The sequence below is a fragment of the Mobula hypostoma genome, chromosome 4, assembly GCF_963921235.1.
Source record: "Mobula hypostoma chromosome 4, sMobHyp1.1, whole genome shotgun sequence".
NCBI classification, from domain to species: Eukaryota; Metazoa; Chordata; class Chondrichthyes; order Myliobatiformes; family Myliobatidae; genus Mobula; species Mobula hypostoma.
The window spans coordinates 26,674,112-26,692,700 of record NC_086100.1 but is presented as its reverse complement, the minus strand read 5'-3'; positions in this window follow the sequence as shown (position 1 = coordinate 26,692,700).

The following is an 18,589-nucleotide window of genomic DNA, read 5'->3' as shown; positions in this document are numbered from 1 at the left end:
CTTCCATCTTCATGAATCCCTGAAGATGGTAGTTTGTCATTGAAATGTCAGCTTCAATCGATACCTGAACCTGACTAGAAGCGCGAGAAGAGTTTATTCGACGTACATGCTGGGAAAGCTCTACATCATTTTTCAGTGTGTACAAATGTTAGCAGCATCTAGAATCTCTTATCCTGGGGTGTGTCAACTGGTTCACCTGTTGACATGTCTGCTCCACATGATTAAAGTCCTTGGATATGTTGCACAGGTTCCAGTAGAATCCTCATTCTCACCTTAATCCTCTGGATTATTTTATTTTGCTGAAAATACTGAATCTGAGATAACTTCTACACTAAGTCAGACGTGAATATATTTTTAATCCCTGAAGACGTAAATGGATATGGAAAAATGACGGATGTATAGACTTAGGTCAGAGATCTGTCATGATTGAACGGAGTAATTCCTGGTAATGTCTCTGTGTCTTAGCCTTTGGTCAATTATCTTGAAGTGTAAAGTTTACACTTATGACTTGCAAAGATTCTCAAGTAGGCTTTAACTTTGACTGCCATCCATCACCAGCAGACGTCCTTCCTCTGCACTGATACTAGAAACTGGCAAGAATTTCACAGGTTTCCTGACCTGTTGGCAAGTCCTGTCTTGGCCCAGTCCTGACAAGCCTATGACTGGTGAAACAAGGCTTGTTGCAAATCTCTTGGCCTGTAGCTCCATGACAAGCTTTGGTCATTGAGACCTTCCTGTCCCAGTTCTAACAAAAAGTCCTGTGGCACCTGCAATTTTTCTTGCCAGCCCTATGGATCCCCTAGTCACCACCTGGGGAACAGAGAAGTCTGAACAGAGAACTATATGGGCGTTGTTTTTTTTTTCCTTTCGCTCAAGCAGCCAATAATGTGCTGTACTTTTCTATGACTCTAATTGAGAAGTGATGACTCAACTAATTTACTCAAGAGAACCTTTGAAAATGCAGGGACAACCTAAGGAAGGTTGAAACAATGGCTAATTTCCTGAACATTGCACTCTGAGTCAGTTCCTCCTGGGGATGAGGATAAAACTAAAACAAATTTGTGCCCTCTACTTACCCTCAGTTGTACTAGTTGTTTTTCTGTGCCTGTTCTGAATGCCTCTCATATGGGACCAGGTCACTGGCCTGGATTTAGCTGAAGTATTGAACAAACGCTTTTCAGGATTGTAGAGAATGAAATGCTGCCATTTGGCCAATGACAACACAAGAGAAGGCTGTCATTAGTTCAGCAGAGATAGTAGTGTGAAAGGGTCTAGTCTGAGAGTGGCCTCCAAGTACCCATCTCTTGGGGAATCTAGAGGATGAAAAAAGTTAATAAAATCCACATCAAGGATTTCACAATATATTCGTTTGCTTGCTTTGGATTTGCGACAGAAATGGACAAAACATCCCCAGACTAGAAAAAGGAACCGTTTTCCATCCTGTAATTAAACCCAAAAGATCTCATGTGCCCCTTTCAATTTCAAAAAATTGAAATTTTTGACACAGCAGCAATCCTCAGGCAATAGCCTCCTGCTTCTATTTGTCATATCTGGTAAGTTATTGATTACCTTGATCAATTCCTTTAGTGCATCTAACACTAATGCATGATAATTGGTACTAATTTCCCTCATAATGATAAATCTGTGCAAGAAACCTCCCAAGAACAATTTCTTTGGTCCTGCTGTTATTCCATGATGAATTCAATATCATTAAAATCCTTTCTAACAAACAGATGTGGCTGTTAAGTCTTAACCAGAAAGAGAAATAGAACCAAAACATTGGAGGTGGAATATCCTGAAAATAAGTGAACTGTTACTTAAATTGCTGAAAAGATCAAATCAATATTCAACTGAAAGGAAGACTGATAGTGACATTTCCCAGATAGCTTCCCTGATGATTTAATAAGCTTATTAACTTTAACATCCAATGACTTGGTTACATTTAAAGTCGGCACTTAAAACAGAGGCAAAAATAATTGGGGAAAGAGCAGATTAAAACATTATGCTGAAAGAAGATTGAGTCTTCATTATTAAATATACAAATACAAATGTTTTGTTTGCAGTTAATTCTGTTCCATCAATTTGTCTCCTCCCTACTGAATTAATCAATTTATAATAACCCCATAATTCAAAGCATCCAAATTAAACTTATTCAAGACCAACTCTGTTTCCAGGGTAACACATGTAAAATGAACTCAGCATGTTAGGCAGCACCAATGGAAAGGAATAAACAGTCAATGTTTTGGGCTGAGACCCTTCATCTGCTCTGGATTTCCAGCATCTGCATAAGCTCTTATGTTTCTGTTTCCAGAGGTAGGTTTTCATTTTGCTGATCATGAGTAAAACTGGTGGCATGGTAGCATAGCGGTGAACACAATCACCTTATAACACCAGAAATCAGGGTTCAATTCCAGCTGCAGTCTGCAAAGGTTGTACTTTCTCCCTGTGACTGCATTGGTTTCCTCTGAATGCTCTGATATCCTCCCACATTCCACAGACATACAGGTTGGGGTTAGTAAGTTGTGATTACGAGATGTATAAAATCACTTGTGGGCTGCCTCCAGTGCAATCCTCACTGATTTGATTTGACGCAACACAACACATTTCACAGTATGTTTTCATGTTTCGATGTATATTTGACAAATAAAACTGATCTAATCATGTAATCACGATAGCTGATCTTGGAGATGCAAGGGACTGCTGTAAACTGGAGCAGAAATCGAACTGCTAAAGGAACTCAGTGGGTCAGGCAGCATCTGTGGAGGCAGAGGGATAATTGGCATTTCAGGCCACGACCCTGAATCAGGTCAGGTTCCTCTGCCTTCACAGCTGTTGCCTCATCTGCTGAGTTCCTTCAGCAGGTTGCTTAACTCTCTGTGACTAAATAAAGCAGAGCTGTTTCTTCATAGTGTGGTGGAATCCCCTACCAGTTTCATACCTAACAAGCATGTTGAAAACATTACTAACTTAATTTGCATTTTATTAAAGAACAACCCAGTCCTGAATTTATCTAAAAAATACATAGATTGGTGCCTTCAGAACCTGAATCAGGATTAATATCACCGGCATATTTCATGAAACTTACTAATTTTGCGACAGCAGATAAATATAGAGGAAAAAAAACTGAATGACAGTAATTGTGTGTGTGTATATGTGTGTGTATATATATGTGTAAATTAAATAGTTAAATAAGTAATGCAAAAACAGAACTAAAAAGTAGTGAGGTAATGTTCAAGGGTTCAATGTCCATTTAGGAATTAGATGGCAGAGGGGAAGAAACTGTTCCTAAATCACTGAGTGTGTGCCTTCAGGCTTCTGTCCCTCCTTCCTGATGGTAACAATGCAAAGAGGTCATGTTCTGGGTGATGGGGGTCCTTAACGATGGACGTCACCTTTCTGAGGCACTGCTCCTTGAAGGCATCTTAGATACTACAGAGGCTGGTACCCAAGATGGAGCTGACTTACTTTTACAAATCTTTGCGGCTTACTTCGATCCTGTGCAGTAGCCTCCCCACCACACCACCCCTATCGCCATACCAGATGGTGATGCAGCCAGTCAGAATACACCCCACAGTACATCTGTAGAAATTTTTGAGTGTTCTAGGTGACAAACCAAATGTCCTCAAACTCCTAATGAAATATAACTGCTGTCTTGCCTTCTTTATAGCTGCATCGATATGTTGGGACTAGGTTAGGTCCTCAGAGATCTTGACACCCAGGAAGTTGAAATTGCTCACTCTCTCCACTTCTGATCCCCTTCTGAGGATTGGTATGTGTTCCTTCATCCTGCCCTTTCTGAAATCCACAATCTTTGGTCTTACTGACGTTGAGTGCAAGGTTGTTGCTGTATCACCTCACAACTAGCTGGTATATCTCATTCCTGTACACCCTCTTATCACCATCTGAGATTCTGCCAACAGTGGTTGTATCATCAGCACATTTATAGATGGAATTTCTGCTTTGCCTAGTCACACAGCCATGGGTGTAGAAAGCAAAGCTCAGTGGACTAAACACACATCCCTGAGGTGCACCAGTGAGGTGGAGATTTTATTACTAATCCACACAGATTGTGGTCGTCTTGTTAGGAAGTCAAGGTTCCTGTTGCACAGGGAGCTACAGAGGCCCAGGTCTGAAGCTGTTCAGTCAGGAGTGTAGGAATGTTGGTGTTAAATGCTGAGCTATAGACAATAAACGGCATCCTGACATAGGTGTTTGTATTGTCAAGGTGATCCAAGGCCACATGGAAACCCATTGAGATCGCATACACCATAGAACTATTGTGGTGATAGGCAAATTGTGGAAGCAGGAGTTGTCCTTTTAAAGCAGGTGGAAACTTCTGACTGTAGAGAGATTGAAAATGTGAGAGATTGAAAACTCAACCTTTTGTGCTACTCATATCATACAATGTCAACAATAAATCCTTCAACTAATCTCAACCCAGTGTTTGCATTGTCCCATCACCTTAAAGAAACACCGGCTCTCTCAGACCATTGATGTTAGTTATGTAACTTGGTTCCTTCCCAAGCAAAGTGGTATAAATTCAGATCTCCTGGCTCTGTCCTTCAAAACTGCACGAGACAATTATCCACATGACTTTTCAATGGTCTGTGTGTCTAGACATGTTTCCACACTGTCACGACTAAACTTTAATATTCGTTATTCTACAATAGAGTATGCACATACAATTACAGATTCTACATAACCCATGAGAAACCTTCCACTGATGTACGCTAGTTATTTTTCCAGTAGGAATTCAACAGTAGTCCAGCATATCTAAGTGCTTTACATTAATGGGGAAAAGAAATGTGAGTGTGTGTAGTTAAATTCAGTTCTCCCTTGGTATGTATTTTTAACACAATGAATAAACAAGAATAATGATTTACATAGTTCCTTGTCAATGATTTCCTTACATTTCTATTGTTATTTTCCCAATTGTTTCAACAATGAATTCCAGTATCGCAACAGGCATGCACTAACTTAAATAAATTACAGAAATCTCCAGCTAGCAAATTGCTTTATCATTAGAAATAAAAGCTGGGAAATGGTTGCCGGGTGTGCTCTCAGACAGGCACTTTCATTGAAGACACTAATCCACTTATTTCAATTTATTTTAAATGGGTTAACACTTCCAACAAAATAGCAGGAAAAGAAATTTAATTGGATTGTGTTAAGTGTTTATATGAAACTTTGTCGATTACCTTTCCGATTTTAACCAACATCAACTGTATGTGATAATTTAGTCGCACGATCTTGTTCAGCCCAATAGCAATTTTTCCAGTATTTCTGCTTTTATCACTGCCTGTTTAATTAAAATTTAAAAATTGATTGAAACAGAAAGGCCAAATCCAAAATATGATAATACTAATTGAAAATCATTTTCTATGTCCAGTTTTCTTTCCCCCTCACAACCATTTACTGTTAGCATTGTACTTCATTCCTTGAAATGTAATGATTATGAGGAATACAATGCAACTTTCATTACTTTAAATCTTGCTTTTCATTAAACACGTTTTTTCTTGACTGTTAATCTCAAGAACTGTTGAAGGAAGCTGTTAAAATTAATGCTGCTACAAGGTTGAATTAACATCAGTGCGTGTTATTAGGAAGGCTGCTGGTGATACAATTTGCCAGAGTAACTGCTACTACACAGTATCACCTTGCCGTCAAGCTCAGAATAGATCATAAGTCAAGATAATGGAATTTTCAATCAATGTCTTCATAGGCAAAGCAATTCTGTGAGAGGTAGACAAACTAAATTACAAATGAAGGGAAGTTTTGGAGAAGAATACACCTCATGAGCTTTGTGTAGCTATCATTAAGGACTCCCAACACCCAGGTCATGTTCTTTTCCTATTACTCTCATCAGGGAAGTACAGGAGCCTGAAGGGACATTCTCCACATTTTAGGAACTGCTTTTTTATTCCCTCTGCCATCAGATTTCTGAATGGTCAATGAACCCACCCATGAGCACTACCTCATTATTTTTGTTCTCTTTTTGCATTACTTAATTTAATTTTAAATATATATTTCTTATTGTAATTTATATGATTTGTATGCATTGCACTGTACCGATGCTGTGAAGCAACAGATTTAACAATAGACAATAGACAATAGGTGCAGAAGTAGGCCATTCAGCCCTTCAAGCCAGCACCGCCATTCACTGTGATCATGGCTGATCATCCACAATCAGTATCCTTTTCCTGCCTTCTCCCCACAACCTTTCACTCTGCTATCTTTAAGAGCTCTATCTAGCTCTTTTTTGAAAGCATCCAGAGAATTGGCCTCCACTGCCTTCTGAGGCAGTGCATTCCACAGAACCACAGCCTTCTGTGTGAAAAAGTTTTTCCTCAACTCCTTTCTAAATGGTCTACCCCTTATTCTTAAACTGTGGCCTCTGGTTCTGGACTCACCCAACATCGGGAACATGTTTCCTGCTTCTAGCGTGTCCAATCCCTTAATAATCTTACATGTTTCAATCAGATCCCCTCTCATCCTTCTAAATTCCAGTGTATACAACCCCAGTCGCTCCAATCTTTCAACATATGACAGTCCCACCATCCCGGGAATTAACCTCGTGAACCTCTGCTGAACTCCCTCAATAGCAAGAATGTCCTTCCTCAAATTTGGAGACCAAAACTGCACACAATACTCCAGGTGTGGTCTCACCAGGGCCCTGTACAACTGCAGAAGGACCTCTTTGCTCCTATACTCAACTCCCCTTGTTATGAAGGCCAACATGCCATTAGCTTTCTTCACTGCCTGCTGAACCTGCATGCTTACTTTCAGTGACTGATGACCAAGGACACCTAGATCTCGTTGTACTTCCCCTTTTCCTAACTTGACACCATTCAGATAGTAATCTGCCTTCCTGTTCTTGCCACCAAAGTGGAAAACCTCACATTTAACAACATACTGTAGGTCAGTGATGTTAAACCTGATTTTGATTTTGATTCTGTCTCTGGTGTTCTGAAACACGCACTTCCTCTGGAGGCAGCAGAGACTTTTTTTTCTGAAGTTCTTCCTTAATTAGTCACAGATTCTTCAGCTGCACTTTACCCATTATTTTCATTTGACTGTTTGTTTAAAAGCTAAACCTCATTTAAATAAACAGGCTGTGTTTTTGATAATAAATGTGGTCAATTCAAGTTAGATTTGATTTGAACACAAACAACAGTTAGTCCTGACGAAGGGTCTCGGCCTGAAACGTCGACTGCACCTCTTCCTAGAGATGCTGCCTGGCCTGCTGCATTCACTAGCAACTTTGATGTGTGTTGCGTAGATTTGATTTGATTTTAGCACTACCAAATGATTTACACTGATGTTAGCTGTTCAGGGTTTTCCCCCCAGTATTGTTACTTTGCAGTCCAACAGCTAAAAAATGCCATCTCCCTTCAACTTAGTACAAAGCAGGATGCGGTGTAAGCAACACACACAAAATGCTGGGGGAACTCAACAAGCCAGGCAGAATCTATGGAAGGGAGTACAGTCGACGTTTCGGGCCGAGACCCTTTGGCAGGACTGGAGAAAAAAGGCCAAGGAGTAGAGTTGAAAGGTCAGGGGAGGGGACAGAGCAAGACAAGGTGATGGGTGAAACCTGAAAGGGGGGGAAATGAAGTACAGAGCTGGGAAGTTGCTTGGTGAATGAGATACAGGGCTGGAGAAGGGGGAGTCGAATAAAAAAGGTCAGAAGGCCATGGAAGAAACAAAAGTGGGGAGGAGCACCAGGGGATGCAATGGGTGGGTAAGGAAATCATTGAATTGAATTGACTTTATTATTTACATCCTTCATATACATGAGGAGTAAAAATCTTTACACTACGTCTCTGTCTGAATGTGCAATATGTAATTTATAGCAATTTATAATAAATAGTATGTACAACAGGATAGTCAATATAACATAGAAATATAGTTGTGTCAGCATGAATTAGGCAGTCAGATGGCCTGGTGGAAGAAGCTGTCCTGGAGCCTGTTGGTCCTGGCTTTTATGCTGCGGTACCGTTTCCCGGATGGTAGCAGCTCGAACAGTTTGTGGTTGGGGAGACTCGGGTCCCCCAATGATCCTTCGGGCCCTTTTTACATACCTGTCTTTGTAAATGTCCTGAATAGTGGGAAGTTCACATCTACATCTGCGCTGGGCTGTCTGCATCACTCTCTGCAGAGTCCTGCGATTGAGGGAAGTACAGTTCCCATTCCAGGTAGTGATGTAGCCAGTCAGGATGCTCTCAATTGGGCCCCTATAGAAAGTTTTCAGGATCTGGGGGCCCACACCAAACTTCGTCAACCATCTGAGGTGAAAGAGATGCTGTTGTGTCTTTTTCACCACACAGCCGGTATGTACAGACCATGTGAGATCCTCAGTGATGTTTATGCCAAGGAACTTAAAGCTGTTCACCCTCTCAACCCCAGATCCATTGATGTCAATAGGGGCTATCCCGTCTCCATTCCTCCTGTAGTCCACAACCAGCTCTTTTGTTTTTGCGACATTGAGGGAGAGGTTGTTTTCCTGACACCACTGTGTCAAGATGATGATATCTTCTCTGTAGGCTGCCTCATTATTATTTGAGATTAGGCCAATCAGTGTAGTGTCATCAGCAAATTTAATTAACAGATTGGAACTGTGGGTGCAACACAGTCATGGGTATACAGAGATTACAGGAGCGGCTTAGTACATAGCCCTGCATTGAGAGTCAGAGGGGCAGAGGTGAGGGAGCCCACTGTTACTACCTGCCGGCGATCTGACAGGAAGTCCAGGATCCAGGCAGGGTGAAGACATTGGAGGAATCAGTACACGAAGGTAGTGTGCGGTTTACGGTGAGTGATCATCCTAGTCATTTTTCTTATCATAACAAGATCCTGTTGGACATTGTTAATGTGGGATGCTGCAAGTCCAATTCACTGATTAACTGGTGGATGGCAGGGGCAGATGGCGGGGAAGCTGTGTAGCCTCGGTCATAGCAAGGACTAGGCTACAAGCTGCAGTATCACCTGTTCATAGCTGCCCAGGAGAGAGGTGTCAGAGCTGGTGTGCTCCACCAGAGGCAGTGTGGCACTGTGTCCATTTTGGAGTCAGTGCTGTCCTCCAGTGTTCGCTGAGCAGATGACAAGTTGTCTTGATTTTGACTGTAGAAGACTACAACATTCAGGGACTCATGGTCTTGGGCTGTATTTTTTGTACTATAATTTACTAATCTCTTGTATGTATTTGCTACCTTATATGCGCTATATGTGCCTTGTACTGTGTGTGACTGTTAATACTGTGTTTTTCACCTTGGCCCCAGAGTAAAGAAGTTTCGTTTGGCTGTATTCATGGCTATTCATGTATGGTTGAATGACAACTAAACTTGAACTTGAACTTGCACTGAAATCATTGTTGAATGCAGGATGCCTTGGGTTTCATAAATGGAATCAAAATGGGATTCTTTGTGGCTGTATTGAAAAAGTTGCCTGAGCATTGTCTGTTTAGTAATGGGCTTAATGAGGCACTGAGAGATCATTTAGTTTGTGGAATCTTACAATAAAGTGTTCAAAAATGGTTCCTAATTGAAGCACAGCTCAACTTTAAAAGAGCAGTTGGAATAGCTGTATCAATGGAAATCGCAGGTAGAGATGCGTTGTAGTTGCAGTCACTGAACATGAGCAAATTTACAATGACTAAACAGAAACCGGCCTGGGCAAACAAATTGTAGGGCTCAAGTATACCAGAACCAATGCAGGTTTAAATCTGAAACTTGCAGAAAATGCAAATAAAAGGACACATATAAAAAGTGTGTCAGGCAGACAAAAATAAATGGACTGTACAGGAAGGAGGTAAAGATAAAGAGTCAAGTTGCAGTTTCAAAAACAGCACTAATCTGCATGTTGTTGATGAAAATCTGATAATGATGAGAGTGACACAAGCCTCAGCAGCCTTGAGATTTACTATGTGAAAACAGGAGACAAGCAATTAGGTTTGCACCAGAAGTGAACAGCAAATTAATTAAAATGGGATTGGATACTAGCTCAGCTGTTTCAGTCATTCCACAAAATGAGTTTGAATGGCATTACAGAGATACTGAACAAGCCTACAGATCTCCAACTAAGAACTTACACTGGAGAAAAGATAACTCCTGTGGGAATGGCATTCATAACGGTGAAATACAATGACCAACACATCACCTTGGGCTTGTATGTGCTAAAAGCAGGAGGACCAGCAATGAGGGCCCATGAGTGGCTGAGATAACTGCAACTTGATTGTAGATCTGTTCACCATTTGCATGCCACATCCTCTGCAATAGAGTCAACTGAAAGCCAAGTAAGAAAGGTACAGGATGATGCCACAGCAGTGTTCAAGGATGGCATTGGAAAACTCAAACATATCAAGGGCAAGTGGTGTTAAATGAAAATGCCACACCTGAGTAGTACAAAGCCCGTCCTGTTCCTTATACCATCCATGATAAAGTAGCCAGTGAGCTAGATCACATGGAGGCTGAAGAAATTCTTCCAAGGTTGAGTGGAGACCATGGGAAACCAGTAGCCAAGGAGAATGGGTCTGTCAGGATCTGTGGTGAGTTTGTCACCATCAACCCAGTACTGAAGTTAGATCAATACCCTCTCCCCAGGATAGAGGATATTTTTGCAAACATTTCTGCAGGAAAATACTTCAGCAAAGCGGTCTTAGCTGAGGCCTGCCTACAGCTGGAGATGGAAGAAGAGCCCAAAGTGTTTCTCACCATAAACGATCACAAAGGGTTATATTGCTATGATAGGCTTATTGCTGGAGTAGTGCCTGAACCTGCGCTCTGGCAGAAAGCTCTGGACCAGTTGTTGCAAGGCTGCCCAGATACTCAATGTTACCAGGAGGATATCATTGTAAATGGTAAGGGTGACAAGGAACATCTCCAAAATCTCAGAAATTGTTAAAAAGTTAAGATTATGGGCTCAAGGCATGACACAATAAGTGTGAATGCCTGTTGGAAGATGGTTGGTGACAGACAGAGTGGTTTGAATATCTCAAGTAACTGCTGATTTCCTGAGATTTTCATGCACAACAGATTACAGAGAATGACGCAAAAAAAAACCCAAAAGCATCCAGTAAGACGCAGTTCTGTGGCCGTGGGTGAAATCAGCTTGTTAATGAGTGAAGTCAGAGGAGTATGGCCAGACTGGTTCACACTGACAAGAAAGTGACAGTAACTCAAATAACCATGTGCTACAGCAGTGATGTGCAGAAGAGCATCTCTGAAGACAGAACACGTCAACCCTTGAAGTGGGTGGTCTGCAGCAGGAGAAGACCACAAACGTACAGAAATACATTCACTTTGATCAATAAATTTACTTTAAACTTTGAAATCTGAGTGTTACATCAACATGGCTGCCTTTCTCGGAAAGGTCAGGTACAGGCCAAGTTAAGCCGTGGCACAATAGGCACCAGAGCGTATCGAAGCAACTGGACCCAATGTTTGGACAACAATTTAAGCGCAGGGCTAAATTGAAAAGGTCAGGTACAGGCTGAGTCGAGGCAGTGGGGTCCAGACACTAGAGTGTATTGAAGTGGGGGCCCAAGGCAAGGAATGGACTGATTCAGCCCACTGATCCCCTCTGGGCTGAACCAAGTGTCTGTGGACAAACTGTCTTTGCAGACTTCAGTTCTGAATGCTATTTTCTTCTTTTAATTGTTTGCATGATTTGTTTTTTTTTCCCTGCACATTAAGAGTTTGACAGTCTTCTTTTTTTTAATGCTTTTTTTTGGGTGGGGGGGTTGTTTCATGGCTGCCTGTTAGGAGATGAATCTCATGTTTGTATAATGTATATGATAATAAATATATTTTGAACTTTGAACTTTTTCTTAGCATTTATCTTTGGTCTATAGATTATTATTCATAAATTCCTCCATTTTTTAAAATAATTTTACATTTCTAAGACAGTTATTTTTGGAATATCTCTACCAAAACATTTGGGTATTTGTGTATTTGCGGAATTATCTGCAGCTTAATGTGAAAAAGACTACGGAGCTGGTGGTAGACCTGAGGAGAGCTAAGATACCGGTGACCCCTGTTTCCATGGAGGAGGTCAGTGTGGACATGGTGGAGGATTACAAATACCTGGGGATACCAATTGACAATAAACTGGACTGGTCAAAGAACACTGAGGCTGTCTACAAGAAGGGTCAGAGCCGTCTCTATTTCCTGAGGAGACTGAGGTCCTTTAACATCTGCCGGACGATGCTGAGGATGTTCTACGAGTCTGTGGTGGCCAGTGCTATCATGTTTGCTGTTGTGCTGGGGCAGCAGGCTGAGGGTGGCAGACACCAACAGAATCAACAAACTCATTGGTAAGGCCAGTGATGTTGTGGGGATGGAACTGGACTCTCTCACGGTGGCGTCTGAAAAGAGGATGCTGTCCAAGTTGCATGCCATCTTGGTCAATGTCTCCCATCCACTACATAATGTACTGGGTGGTCACAGGAGTACATTCAGCCAGAGACTCATTCCATGAAGATGCAGAACTGAGCGTCATAGGAAGTCATTCCTGCCCGTGGCCATCAAACTTTACAACTCCTCCCTTGGAGGGTCAGACACCCTGAACCAATAGGCTGGTCCTGGACTTATTTCATAATTTACTGGCATAATTTACGTATTACTATTTAACTATTTATGGTTTTATTACTATTTATTATTTATGGAGCAACTGTAACAAAAACCAATTTCCCCCGGGATTAATAAAGTATGACTATGACTATTTACTGTTAGAAAAGTAAAGATGTCCAATCTCTTTATAAAAACTTTGGGCCAATAAGTCGATTAGCACCTGAATTAGTAGTCCTGAAGAAGGGTCACGGTCCAAAATGTTATCTGTTTGTTCACATCCACAGATACTACCTGAGCTCCTGAGTTTTGCCTATGTTGCTTTGGATTTCCAGCATCTGCATAATTTCTTGTGTTTTCAATTATCTCCTGTTTTTATGGGCATATCAAACATTGATGTACAATTCACTTTAATCTGTCACACAAAGACCTTGTCAGAATCAGAAACAGGTTTATTATTACTGACAGATGTCGTTTTGTGGCAGCAGTACAGTACGAGACATAAAAAATTACAATAAATTACAATAAGAAATAAAATAAATAAATAGTACAAAAGAGTAGTGAGATAGCATTCATAGATTCAGGGAACATTCAGAAATCTGATGGTGGAGGGGAAGAAGCTGTTCCTAAAACATTGAGTGTAGGTCTTCAGGCTCCTGCACCTCCTCCCTGATGGTAATGAGAAGAGAACATGTCCCAGACCATTCATGAAAAGTTCATTGCCAGCATATATTGGAGTTGTTGGGTGTTTAATACAATGAAGGGCATATTGTAGCAGAGTCTGTATTTTACAGAGACATTGCTGATATTGGGAGACTTAAGCTTGCCGCGCAGTGCCCAGCATACAGACACCAGTCACGGAGTTCTGCAGTGCTGGCTGACTCCCTCACTGGAGGAGTCATTATGGCAATGATTGGCATGTGGGGAGAGTCAGCACCTCATCCCAGCCAGGAGACGTGACATGCCCATCTACAAAGATCTCATCCTCAGAGAATCTTCAGGGGCACCTTTCAGTTGCTGAGCCCCCTTGATGCACAGTTTCTTCACAAGCTCAGATTTCCCCTCTCAGTGCTCTCTCTGATGAGATCAAGATCACCTTGGCTCTTAACTTCCCTGCCATAGCAGCTCTCCTACCGTGTCTGTGGCAGAGCTCTGCCTTGTCTCCTAACTTGCTGCTCACCACAACATCTACAAGGTCGCCAGGTGCCTCGTGGATGAATATTGAGGAATACACTGCAGATACTCCATAGATCAGGTCAATGCACACAGTCTTTTTCACAGAGTTGGGGAATCGGGAACTCAGAGGGCAGGGACTTAAAAAGAGAGAGGAAGGATTTAATAGGAACCTGAGGGGCAACTTTACCATAGGGTAGTCAGTATTGTTACATGTCCACAGTTTCGTTTTCCTGGGAGTCCATAGTTTTGTTTACTGTGGGCATCACATGTCCCCAGTTTCATTTTACTGGGGGTCCACAGTTTTGTTTCTGTGAGCGTTACCTTATGACGTATGCCAATGGTATAAAAGAAATGTGGTCATAGTGCTGAGGAAGGAGTTGAAGGAAAGAGAGAAGATTGCAGACTTCCAGCTACCAGGGAACAGCTCACGATCGAGAGGGCTAAAGTCTAATGCTTACACTAACCCAAAGGATTGGGTTAATCAGCAGCACACTGTGCATTGTGGAGATGTGTCTATTTGTATGATCCATGGGTGTGGATTTCGTGACAGCCACTTTGTGAAATCGCTCCTCGTGATCTTCAGAAGAGTATTCCTCGGCTGGGATCTTCAGTAACCGTCTCTTCGTTCGCTAGCCGTGGAATCTTTGGAATTTGTCGTGATCGCCTCGTGGCTGCATTGTGAATCCACAACTCTCTCCTCTCAGCTATTTTGTGAATTACTGGGACTCTCTGAACTGCCACTTTAAGACTGTGCTTGAGTAAGATTTGTTAAGAACGGGTTCGAAGTTTGACTGTAAGGGAGCTATAGGCGCATAACACTGTTAACTTCTGTTTAAGAAAGTAGTTTATTTAATTTTCTATATTTTTGAATAGATGTAAATAAATATAGTGGTTTTAATATTAAAACCCAACTCAATTTGTCATCTCTTGCTGCTGGTACGTTGCGAAATCGTAACAGTATACAGAATGTACTGCCAGGGGAAGTGGTTGAGGCAGATATTTAAAAGATACTTGGATATGTACGTGGATAGGAGAGGTTTAGACCAGGGGTTCCCAACCAGGGGTCCACAGACCACTTGCTTAATAGTATTAGTCCATGGCATAAGAAAGCTGGGAACCCCTGGTTTAGAGGGATATGCACCAAACAAGGGCAAATGAGACAAGCTTGCATGGGAAACCTAGTCAGCGTGGATCAGTTAGTTCAAAGGGCCTGTTTCCACACTGCATGACTGTGGTAAACCATATATATATGTTGTAACACACATAAAAGTTGCTGGTGAACGCAGCAGGCCAGGCAGCATCTGTAGGAAGAGGTGCAGTCGACGTTTCAGGCCGAGACCCTTCGTCAGGACTAACTGAAGGAAGAGTGAGTAAGGGATTTGAAAGTTGGAGGGGGAGGGGGAGATCCAAAATGATAGGAGAAGACAGGAGGGGGAGGGATGGAGCCAAGAGCTGGACAGGTGATAGGCAAAAGGGGATACGAGAGGATCATGGGACAGGAGGTCCAGGAAAAAAGACAAGGGTGGGGGGAACCCAGAGGATGGGCAAGAGGTATATTCAGAGGGACAGAGGGAGAAAAAGGAGAGTGAGAGAAAGAATGTGTGCATAAAAATAAGTAACAGATGGGGTACGAGGGGGAAGGTGGGGCCTTAGTGGGAAGTTAGAGAAGTCGATGTTCATGCCATCAGGTTGGAAGCTACCCAGACGGAATATAAGGTGTTGTTCCTTCAACTTGAGTGTGGCTTCATCTTTACAGTAGAGGAGGCCGTGGATAGACATGTCAGAATTGGAATGGGATGTGGAATTAAAATGTGTGGCCACTGGGAGATCCTGCTTTCTCTGGCGGACAGAGCGTAGATGTTCAGCAAAGCGGTCTCCCAGTCTGCGTCGGGTCTCGCCAATATATAAAAGGCCACATCGGGAGCACCGGACGCAGTATATCACCTCAGTCGACTCACAGGTGAAGTGTTGCCTCACCTGGAAGGACTGTTTGGGGCCCTAAATGGTGGTAAGGGAGGAAGTGTAAGGACATGTGTAGCATTTGTTCCACTTACACGGATAAGTGCCAGGAAGGAGATCAGTGGGGAGGGATGCGTTCACCAGCAACTTTTATGTGTGTTGCTTGAATTTCCAGCATTGCAGAATTCCTGTTGTTTATATATGTTGTAACTGGGTTACCTGTCTGGACACACCCCTCTGCTGACAGCCCCTGTGGCTCCTCCCACAGACCCCTGAATAAAGGCAATTGGGCCATGGCTCCTCCTCTCAGTCCAGGGGCAGACACTCAGCATGCTGGAGGTCACATTTTACTGCTAATAAAAGCCTTTCAGTATTTACTCTACTTCCAGTCTTTTGGAGTTATTGACGGTGCATCAATGACACTACTGGAAATCACAAATAACAGGAAATGCAAGAAACACTCAGCGGATTAGGTTGCATCTGTAGAAAAAGATACAGAATTAAATTTTCTTTAGCAAACACCTTTCCCATTCAGATAGTTGGTTTATCTACCTAGATTTTAGTGAAAAGCAGCTGGTATATCAGGTGCGGAGAATGAGTGGGGAGTTCTCACACCTGGAGCAGACAGTGTTATCTCCTGGTGTCCAGTACACAGGACCTCACTCCTGGATGTTCTCAGATCAGAATGTTCAGGTATCTTTTAGTAATTTTAGGGGCTTTCTCCCACTCACCTGCAGCTTCTTGCTTCTCCATAGCAACCACAGAGGACTGACAGGGGAAGCAAGACATGACATCTTAAGACATGATATCCTTTCCTGATTGGTGCACAGCCTAGTGCATATGTTCCTGTCAGGAACCACCCAGGTGTAACTTTGGCATTGACTCTGTGTGTAAAGAGCCCTAACAATGTTTCAAGTGTACTTTTCACCAGGTTCTTGCTGTATGTTTGCATTACACCCAGCACCAGTTCAGTAAATCGAATAAGGGTAAAATCCGATTTCTGGAAACAAGTTATTTCCCAACACAACTGAGATTTGTCCAGATATGAGGCGATTTGTCAAGAATATTATGAATGATAGTGATTATTTAGACAATACTCTCTTTGTAGATGTTCAAAACAAGTTGTTGATTTAATATTGCCAGCTTGACTCTTGGCCTCACTGATCTGTTTCTATCACATTCTGTGTTTAGTTAAGATGTTAAAATATTTATAGTCTGAAATGCAAGTAGGGCTGTGGTGATAAATGCCTGATATCACATAGTCTGCCAACTACATTCTTGGGGAAATGGGCCCTTTCACAGCAAAACAATGCAGAGCTTGCAGCCCCCAGTGCAAGTTTCTGTCCAACAATCTCTGTTTATTATAGGCCTATTATAGGGGGGCCGGGTGAGGTCTGGGCCTGACGTCCCGCTCACCCAGGGAAAGTGAACGCGCAACACATCGCCTCTCCTTTCCTGGTGTAGTGATCGCCACATGGTCACTGTCTGGCCTTCTAGGCAGGAGGCCACTGCAAGTGGCCTCTCCTACATTACTGCGTCCATAGCAACACCTTCTCGCCGGTGCCCCCCCGTTTCCACCAAGCTTGCTACATCATGGTGCGACCGAGTGTCCGGCGGTATAATTGGATGGGTAGGCTGGGCTCGTTAGCCTTGGTTGGCAGCCAGGCTAAGAGAAGGACAACTCTGAATCCAAACCCAGGCAGGTGGGGCTCGTTAGCTTTGTCAGGCCATCCACCTCGGAGAAGGACACTCTGGCATAACTCCTACGACCCGAGGACCTCGCTGTCACCGTCCCAGCTTGCTAGGCTATGGCAGATGAACCCCAGGTGTAAAGGGTGGGGCCAGTACCGCACACACCATACTCCACCTAAAATACCATTGCGCAGGCCAAAGGCCACGTCCACGTCTACGACCATCCTCCCCAATCAGCCACTGTGGCCGGACCTGCCTGTCCCATATTGGCCTCGTCAGCCACCAGCGAGCCTGCAGCAGGCATGGGCAGCCCCCTTCCTAAATCTTCGTTCTTGAAGCCAAGCCATGAATTATAGGCCACGTTCATTAACAAAGCCCTGATTATTAGTATTGGTGAGTCAATATAAACTAATCTCATAAGGGTGGTTTAAGTTTTTGGCAGTAAATTTTCTATTGTGTGATGATGATACGAATGTTCAATCATTGTCCATAATTACCAAATAATCCATATGTGTACTGAAGCCTTTAGAGCAATTCACAAGAAAATATTTGATTCAGCTTTCCACTTTCAGGCTCATTAATTTCTTCAAGGCACCCTGCATGTCCCATCATTGCTACTCAAAATATTGAATTCAGTATAAAACCATTACTGTTCATCAGAAATCATTAGCTCACCAGATGAAGTTAGCCTCCGGCTCTTCTTAACTCACTCAGAAAACATCTTTCATCACATCGTCTCTTAAGGGATTTCAGAAATCTGGCCTCCGCTCTGAAGTTCCTTTGAGCTGTCAGTATCCTCCCTTCTCTCCAGTAGTCAGAACAGGGCATTTTGAGGAGCATTTGACTTTATCTGATTTTTGATGAAGTCACTTGAATTGTCACCTCGAGGCTGAGCCAGACTTAAGTTCAGAATGGCATTCTTGCCTCCAAAGAAATTACATAAGACCATAAAATATAGGAGCAGAATTAGGCCATTTGGCCCATTGATTCTGCTCCACCATTCATCATGGCCCCTCTCAATCCCATCCTCCTGCTTCTCACTGTAACCTTCGACGCTCTGATTAATCAATAACTTATCAACCTCACCTTAAATAATACCCAATGACTTGCCAACCACAGCTGTCTGTGGCAATGAATTCCACCCTCTGGCTGAAGAAAATTTTCCTCATCTCTGTACTAAATGGATGTCCCTCAATTCT